This window comes from Amborella trichopoda, chromosome 7 (genome assembly GCF_054954075.1).
Source record: "Amborella trichopoda isolate Santa Cruz 75 chromosome 7, AtrichopodaSantaCruz75HAP2 v2.0, whole genome shotgun sequence".
NCBI classification, from domain to species: domain Eukaryota; kingdom Viridiplantae; phylum Streptophyta; class Magnoliopsida; order Amborellales; family Amborellaceae; genus Amborella; species Amborella trichopoda.
Window position 1 is genome coordinate 10,592,380 of NC_142342.1, and position 10,064 is coordinate 10,602,443.

Sequence of the window (10,064 nt, forward strand, 5' to 3'; positions counted from 1 at the left end):
TGTTTTCTTTTTTCTTTATTCTTTTTGCTTTTGAGTAGTGTTACATGTTAGCTAATAATAAGGAGAACCGGAGTTATATGTTGCTTTTAGGTGGTTGCTTTTAGGTGGTTGATTTGGAGCCGAGAGATAGAGCTAAAAATCGAGCTTGGGCTTTGGGGGCTTAGGCTGGATCGAAGAAATTGATAGTTGTTTCACAGAGAGAGAGATCGGGCCTTGGATTCAAAGAGACAGTAGAAGAGAGAGAGGGTAGGACTCGGGTCAAAAAATCCTTCAAAAAGGAGAGGGGGAGAGCTCGGGACGGGAGATGGCGCAAAGAAGAGGGAGGGAGGTTACGCCGTGAGTGCGTCTGTGGAATGTGGTTCCTCTTGCAATAATTTTTTAGGTCTTGTAGGGAAGGGGTGAGGGAGAGGCGTGGGTAAAGGGTAAAAGGTAAAGTAAGGGAGAAGAGAGGTAAAGGGTACAATAAAGATAGTTTTGCCTTCTTTTAAGTTTTGGGATCGTTAGGGGTATTTGCTAGAAAACATTGGTTTGGGGACAAAAGTTAGAGGAACAGACTCGTTGGGGGGTAAGATTAAGTTGCATATCAAGTGTGGTATTGGGGGTCATACGTAATTTTCCTAAACTTTTTCGTTCTTCCTGTGACCTTTTAGGAGTAACGTTGCATATATGGTAATCTTGTGGGAACAAGTTGTACATTTGGTCTGGTTACACCTAGTTTGGGGGTTTGCTATGATTTGAGATTTTCTGCGCAAGTATATATGGCTAGGTCTTCAGTCCTAAAATGATTGAGTAATTTCTTTGATATCCATGTCTATGTCATCTCAAGCAATTGACTCATGGATTTTGAAACATTTGTACTTCCTATTGTTGCAAATATATTTACACGTTGATCTTCAATTCAGTGTCCATCTAGTTATTTTGTCTGTGCCCCTTGGCCTTTTATCAACAAAAAAGGGGCAGGCTGTGCCAGTACTATTTCCATAGATGAAACCCTCATGATTTACTACCACAATGATGTTGTTCGGGATATGCCCCACAAGACCATCAAACAGCCAATCAATGACACACTTACAAATGCCAATGTGAGGCGCATATAGCGTGTTCCCTCGTGAGTACACTGTAAATTCTTGTTTTGCACCCCAAATACCTACTTACATAGATTTTGTTTCATCCAAAGGTTTGCGAATGATATTTGATTCGCCTTTTGACAAGGTTACATAGAAATGGAACTTGAGCCGTAGTGCTATGAAAACCCAACTGCTACCATCTTGACCCGAGCCCAATTTCCTAGCATGAGATAAGAAGATTTGGAACTTCTAGGAACCTAATTTGATTGTCCTTCAAATTGAAAGTCAATACTTGAGTGGCCATTCATTTGGAGCAGTGTAGTGTTTTTCAGGCTCTGAGCATTTTCCCTTTTAGTATGAGATGAATATATAAATTGAAGGTTTAGGTCAAACAAATCTCTGTTAACAATGTGCTTTGCGTTTGCGAGGAGCAAGTGTACAATTTTGAACCATTGGACCATACAATTTTTTTGTCGTTTGACATCTCAACTTGGGGCGTATAATGAATGAGTAATGATCCTATGAGACCCTCTCACGCCCATGTGTGTAGGACATCAAAAGATCGCTTTTAAAATTGGCACAGATATCTAGAAAAGTCAAGTATCCACCAATGTAATAACCTTTCTAGAGATTTGTGTCAAATTTAATGGTGATCCTTTACACATACGTGTGGGACGGTTTCTTCATTCAATTACTTTTGCCTGGATTGAGTTTGTCTACAAATTGCAATGGTTCTCTTCATTCTTGCTTTTGTGAATATTTACAACATAATGAAAGAAGATTGTGCATGCATTGTGCATTTCTGGAAATGACGCAATGGACTCCTGTGTAGGGTGGGCAAATGGAGAATTGAGGCAACACTATTCAAACTTTGAATTCCATCTCAAATATAATTCTTTACTCTTGTGTATATTGGTGTTGAATTTTATTTTTTTGGTAGTTCAGTGGGGAAGAGGTTAATACTTATGGTAGGAATGAAACTCAAGATGTCGAATTATAGGGCCTTGCTATCTTGACTATGTAATTCCCTAACACAATCCACAATGTTTATATGCTAACATATTGGAACTGGATTTAGTATCCCAAACGAAGGGTCAGAAGCCATGATTATAAAGGATGAATGGGTGGCTTCATCACCTCCAGGCTTTGCCTAATACCCGGTCAAGACAACGGTCAAATATGCCACATGTGTAGAATATATTGGCCAGTGTTTGACTACTCGGTCCGAGTGCCTAGTAGTCGGGTTGACTGCTTGGGCTCGGTACTATGGTGAGCCCGGTTACCTCGAGTTAGGTTTCCTACTTGGAGAATTAAAAATAAAAATCATTAGAAATACATAAAAATAAGGAATTTATTCATGACGATTTTTATTTTTATTTTATTTTTTGTATCGCTTTGGCAAAGATTGAAAGATGTTTTCATATTTTCCCATCTTCTTTGGATTATTTCAAAAAATCCCAGTCACAAGGTGATTTTTTAAAGGAAAAAGTTTTTATAACGTTGCAACTTTAAAATGTAGAATTAAAGGTGCACCTCAAAAATCTATCATAAAAGGTTATTTAGATGTTGAAAAACCCTCTAATTGATCATCTCGATGTCAAGATGCATGAATATGAAGAGAAAAATGATTTCGAGTCCACGAATATTTTGCAACACATTATCTGGATCATCCATTTTCAAGATTTTCATGTGTTTATAGATCTGCTTGATTTGAATCATATTTAGAGTTAAAATTTTATAATTAGAGATGAAATAGATTCTAAGCCATCCTAAGAATTTTTTATATCAAAATTACATTTATGATAAAATTTTGAGGTGCACCTTAATTGGATTGTTTAAAGTTTCAACCTTTTTCAAACCACACCTTTTTTTAAAATCTATTTTTTTGCTATTTCGGTAACCTCATTTTGAAGAGTTTTGCTTAATATTACTTTAAACATACATTTCCTATTTTTCTAAATTTCTTTTGTATTTTTTAACCTTTTTTTTGCTGATACAATACTCGTCACTACTCGGGCCGAGTTACTCAAACTTGGCTAGCGCTTGGACTGAGTACTCGGCCAAAGTCAACCTTTCTATATTGGTTGATACATAATGTCGCAAGAGCCGATTCAGTATACAGGTTTCAAGATTTCAATTGAAAATTGCCACTTTCTATATGTCATGACTTATTTAGACAGTTGGAGTGGTTGAATGCCATTTTGAGGCCATAAAGAGCCTTACCAGGGAGGGCCTCGTCCGATATCCAAAATCAAGAAAGTAAAATAAATTACATTTTTAATGCACTGAATATTATTATATATTTTTCAAAAAGAATAGATTTGTAGTTGATATAGCGAGAGATATTTTAAGAAATAACAATTTTGCATTCACCAATTTTGCCTCAAAATAGCATTCACCAAATTTGCCTTGTAACTTGTTCACGGGCACGGAGTGGTTGACCTAGGATGCATCACTTAACTCAGCCATTGGCTCTCTTTTCTCTTTTTTTTTTTTTTTTTTTTTTTTGACAAGAGTACGGACTTTTATTAATAAAATTAAGTTACATGAAATTGGAAAATCAAATCAAAGACTCATAAACAGTAATAGAATCCAACATTGTACCCCGCTTTGCCAACCCTTCTGCCACTTCATTGACCTCCCTATACACATGATTGAAAGATACTGCCCACTAAGTTGTAATCTTCATAACCTGCATCCATAAAGCTCTTAACTGCAAGGTGGTTTAGACTCCTTATTACACCAATTTATCACATTAAGCGAGTCCCCTACAAAAACAACCAGTCCACTAATTTGCCTCAGTCCACAACAATTTCACCCCTTGCAATACAATAGTTATTTCGGCGTAATTAGCAGATAAACATCCACAAGGGTTTGCAAAACCTAAAACAACATCACCTGAACTATCCTTACAAACACTGCCCACACCAACCTAACCCGGATTGCCAAAGATGATCCATCAAATTTTAGTTTAAAACAGCCTATCACCGGGAGTTGCCATCTACATTTCGGTCAAACCTTGACAATGTTAAAAGTTAGACAATGTTAAAAGTTATAAGACCAGGCATGTTCAATTCAATATCTACCTTAGAAACCCCTCTTCCTTCCTTAGTAATATTAAACCAACTCCAAATATCTTCTACGCTTCACCTCCTTTAACTCCAAAGAGACACCCTCAAACGTTATTTAATTTCTCCCCAACCACAGTTCCCAAACAATTGCAGCACCAAAGATGTCCCAAATGATACACCCTACCTTCAGTATCATTGTAAATTTAAGGTGATCTACGATGTCCTTATGTGAATTGGGACAGACTAATGGAATGCCAATCTTTTGCATTGCCCATTCCCATAAGTGATCACCATTATCTTCATCATTTTTGCAAAGAAGACGCATATTTACTATAATTTTACCCCTCTTCCTGAGATTACCTAATGTCAAAGCCTTATCATGCTTCATAATCCGAACAAAGGCCAAAAGTTTATGTAGAACTTTCTTGCCTTTCAATTTCGGATTGGTCCACCTACTTCGATTGTAAAAGAGAATAGAATAGGTTGATTTGACTGAAAAGAATCCATCAACTTCAACGTCCCAAAGAATGCCTCTCAAACAAGTTGTTTGATAAATTATGGAATGTCTCTTACCCCATTATAATATGGATGACTTAGGTAAGAAGAAAGGATCTACATAGCAAAAGAGAAAGAAAACGAATCCATCCAAATGCCTGATGATATTTTGAGAGACAAAACTCGAATAAATCAGAATCATTAATCAAACCCTTTTAGGAGAACTTCCAAAATTAAACTTAGCAAGATACAAGCCCCGCGGTGGAATAACTCTAAATTCTTCATATTAGAAACCCAAGGGATAAAGAACCTTAAGATAAAGCCAAAATCAGTTCCATCTTCAAATTAGAACTTAAAAACCTAGAGTCAGTGGCATGACGAATCCCAAGCAAAACCTCTACTCATCTTCAAGCGAAAACATCTGAAAAATGCTCAAGTCAAAAGAACCAAGTCAGAAAAGCACTAGGTAACTAAGCAAGATGCCAGTTGACATCTCGATGAGCCGTGATGGGAGGCTGACCATTTAATTATAGTCGTAGATATCTACTTCTTTGATGCTTACCTATTTCTCGAAGAACAAGGTGCATCAAAGAGGGACAACTATAGATACCCATTTCAAAAAGGAAAAAGTTTATATAATGTTGCAATCTTAAAATGTAGAATTACATATGTATCTCAAAAATCTATCAGAAAATGTTATTTTAATGTTGGAAAAAAAGGTAATTTTAATTTTGAAAAAAGCCTCTAATTGGTCATCTCGATATCGAGATATATGAATATGGAAAAAAAGAAGAAGAAGATTTTGAGTCCAAAAAATAGTGCATCGTGCAATACATTATCTAGACCGTCCATTTTTAAGATTCTCATATGTTTATAGATCTACTTGATTTTAACATTTTTTGGATTTTAAAATTTTATAATTAGATATAAAAACATGTTATGATACAATTTGGGGGTGCACCTTAATTGGATTGTTTAAGGTATCCTTTCAAAAATGACTTTATTTATGAAACCTTGAACCTTGCATCACACTAGCCTAGTGCACCATATGGCACACCAAACCATGGCCCACACCTAAATCATAATCTAGTCATGGTATATTTCCTAAATATTCTAAATATCCCAATTAAGGAGAATGACACCCAATAGGCTGGTTTCAAACATGAAGAAAGAGGACATATTCGCAATTGTAGAGCTAAACTCCACACAATGTATGGACCGACACAAAATCCTATGAAAAGGGAAACCATAGAGAATTCCACAGAAATTTGAGTCGAAAAAAGACTTTGTGAGGCATATTGCATTGCTGATGACAGATAGCCCAACAACGTCGGGTGCTTTGGTTGTTGGGCTGCCTAGCTGATCTAATGGACGGTCAATGTTAAATTATGTTGCTGGGAACACAATTTAAGTTGTTTTTCTCTATAGATACACCATTTTGAGCTGCCTCAAGGACTCTTTTGATAACTTATAGAACCTTTTCTCTGGATCCTCAAGTCTAACACCCTGAAACCCTAATCCCTCATAAACCCTTATCCGACCCTATATCGAGGTCATCAAACCCTAAACACTTCCTGCAACCTCAAATCGTTTTCTAGCCATGAAACTTAGAGAAATGTTCACAAAATCTTTAATCCTACAAGATCACAGAGGGTTGCTCCCCTTCCTTTTACCTGCCAGACACCCCCTAGGCCCTTCGTGTGGTTCACATCTTACCTAGACTAAGGTCACAGAGGACTTAGTGGTCGTGGATTTGGCTGAGGATCCTCTTGAACAAGCAACTCCAGGGGACATTATTTTTGCGGATAATCTAATGGAAATTATAGCTCCCCTAGCTGTGGCGCTACCTATTTCCAATGATGTTGAACCAATGCAGCTTCAGGAGGAAGTCTCTTTGCTTACTTCAACAACTCTTGTTTTAGCAGACCAGTTGGTGGCTCCTTCTACTCTTGTCTATGGTTTGCTGCCTCATTTGAGGATGGAAGATCAATAGAAATGTGCAAACCAAACTGAGGAAGAGGGCCACTTAGTTACTGCAAACCAGGCTGCGTATCTTTCTGTTATGAATGTGGGACACTTGGGTTTCAACAATATGTTTACTAATATGAGAACCTCCTTTGAGTCACTGCCAGAAGTGGTGTTTGCGGCCATGGATGTTGTGGTCAAAGTTGTCCAAGAACTTGCCACAAGGACTAAAGAAACCTCGGATACCACCCATTTGAATGAAGACCCAACTCAACCCTCTTCTGGGCTCCCTGATCTTGAATTTCGCCACTTGGACCATGAAGTTTACGCTCTGGTTTCTCGGTCTAAGCAAAGCCAATCAGCTACGGATAATTCTAGGGCTACTCGCTCCTTAGCTAGGCTAGCAGCATCTCGCAGTGCTTCTGCGCCCCCCCACTGATGGAATTGTTGTCAAGTCGGGTCTAGTTCCCTCGGGCATCAATGCTAAGTCAAGCAGAAGTAGATGCAATGATGACCCTTGGTCCTCTATTCCTTCTTGTCCTTTTGAAGATGGTGGCTTCAAAGGACATGGTGAACCCTCTTATTGCCCATGAAGATTATTACTTGGAACATGCGGGGTCTCTATGATGATCGACGTAAGCAAGAGGTCAAACTTCTTATCTCTAAGTATAGGCCTTACACTTTTATTTTGCAAGAAACTAAATGTGCTTCTCTTTCTTTTTTGGAGGTTAAGTCTCTTTGGGGTCATGGTTCGGTTTGTTTTGAATGCTTGGACACTATAGGTTTTTCTGGTATGCTATGGGTCTTATGGGAACCAATTGCTTTTCTATGCATAAATGTTTTTAAATCTTTCTAATTTAATGTTATCACCTTTGAAGGCCCAATCAGGGGTTTTCGTTGGGTTCTTATTACTGTGTACGGTCCAAACATTAGCACTTTGAAGGGAGTTTTTTTGGATGCTTTGAAAGATTTTAGTATTTCGGTTGGACTGCTGGTGTGTATAGGGGGATTTTAACCTTATCTGCGACCCTGATGAAATATCATCATTATCCCAGTTCAACTCTCATATGCTATTCAATGACTTCATCATGGGGAACGATCTCTTAGATCTCCCAATCACTGGGCCCCACCACACGCGGTCAAACAATATTACACTCTCAGTTGATCATGTCAAAAATTGATCATTCCCTTGTCTCAGACACCTGGGAAAGTTCTTTCACTCTGGTCGAGATTTATGCTGTCACCAAGCTCTCCTCAGGCCACTTGCCTATTAGCCTCAATATGGATGATGTTTTATCTGGAATGAAACCGTTTTGTTTTGATATTAACTGGTTGGAATAACCTAAGATTATTGAATTAATCAAGCAATTCTAGGGCAGTATTTATGTTTTAGGAAGCTTTATTTTTCGTCTTCATAAAAAACTAAATAACCTAAAACACAAACTGATAACTTGGAAAAAAAGCATACCATTATCAACTCAAGGTTAAGATAGAGACTACCTTAATGGACTTAGAACTGCTAGAAAACTTTATCCAGGAAAACCAAGCTCTATCTAATGAATTGCTAGCCAATAAAAGTAGCTCGCTGAATAAACTTCATGATTGTCTCCGTATGAAAGAAATCTACTGAAACAAAGATCTAAGGTGAAATGGCTTAATGAAGAGACAGAAACACCAAGTTCTTTCTGCTATCGTAAGTACCCGTATTAGAAAAAATGGCATCACTGCTATGGCTATTCCTGGGGTCTCTGAAGGAGACTTATTGGCTTGTGATTAAGCCATTATCAATAATTTCATAAATGCCTTTTCAAGTGAGAACAATCTGGGAGTTAGACTTGATGGTATACCTTTCAAAACATTGTTGCCTTTTTGGGCTGAATAGTTAAAAAAAGAAGCTACAAAAGAAGAGATTAAAGCTACAATCATCTTACTACCTGGGGACAAAACACTTGGCCTTGATGGCTTTCCCCTTATTTTCTTTCGGCGATTTTGGACTTTACTCAGAGATGATGTTGTTTTAATGGTCAATGATTTCATGACTACTGGTAAGGTGCTTAAAGGAATAAATTCAAATTACATCTCTTTGGTTCTTAAAAAAGATATAATTGCTGAAATTGGTGACATAAGGCCCTATTAGCCTCTTATTCAGCCTCTACAAAATCATTACAAAAGTCTTAGCAGGGCGACTTAAACTGGTCCTCCCATTAGTTATCTCTGATGAATAATCTACTTTCATTAGGGATTGCATGATTACAGATAACATCCTCATTGCCTAAGAATGCATACATTCAAGGAAGTTATCTGAGCAACCGGGAGTAGTTGTTAAACTAGACATAAAAAAAGCTTTTGATAGAGTCGAATGACAAGTTCTTCAGGAAATTACGTGGAGGATGGGTTTTGGGGGCAAATGGATTTCCTAGATTACATGGTGTTTGTCTTCGGCACACTTTTTAGTTCTTATTAATGGCTCCCCGAAAGGGTTTTTCCAAACGTCTAGGGGCATCAAACAAGGGGACCCCTTAACAACCTTCTTTTTCACTCTAGTTGTAGAAGGTTTCAGTTTAATGCTAAAAAATATTTGTCAATGCATGTCTTCGTACAAGTTTCTCTGTTTCTACTGCGGGGCGAACAATATCTCATCTACAATATGCAAATGACACCTTGATTTTCTGTGATGCCACGGAACTTCAAATCTACAGTTTAGGCACCTTTCTGCTTTGCAGACAACTAGCTCTTGGCCTCAAGGTTAATTTCCATAAATCCTCGATTGTTGGTATTTCTTGCTCGAGGGTTCTCCTAAATTCTCTTGCTTTGGTACTAGGCTGCAAAGTTGACTCGTTTCCTATAAAATACCTTGGGGTGGCGATTTCAAATCGCAAAATCTTTCTCGAGCAGTCTGTGACCCCTTTAACCATAGATATCAAGTTAAACTGGATCTTTGGAAGACTAAGTCTTTATCTCAAGGGGGACGCATCACCTTGGTCAAGTCCACATATGCAAATCTCCCTATTTATTTGATGTCTACCCTTCGGATGCCTAACGATGTTATCAATCTCATTGAGAGATATATGAGAAATTTCATCTGGGGGGATATGAAGGATAATCACAAGAAAGACCACTTGGTGAAGTGGGATCAGATATGTATGCCCTCAAAATTAGGGGGAATGGGTATAAGAAAGTTAAAACTTATGAATTGGGCACTATTATCTAAATGGTGGTAGAGAATCTTCCAAAATTATTCACATCTTTGGAAAGAGGTATTAAAGGCTAAGTACGGTTATGACCATCTCACGCACTCTATTAAAAGGGGTAGAGGAGGAAAATTTTCTATGCAAATATGGAAGGATATTTACAGTTGTAAAAATAGTGTCTACAACAACATCATATGGGTTATTGGTAACGGAGAGAATACATACTTTTGGTTTCTAACATATGGATGGGTGACGTGCCACTCTATTTTGCCTAT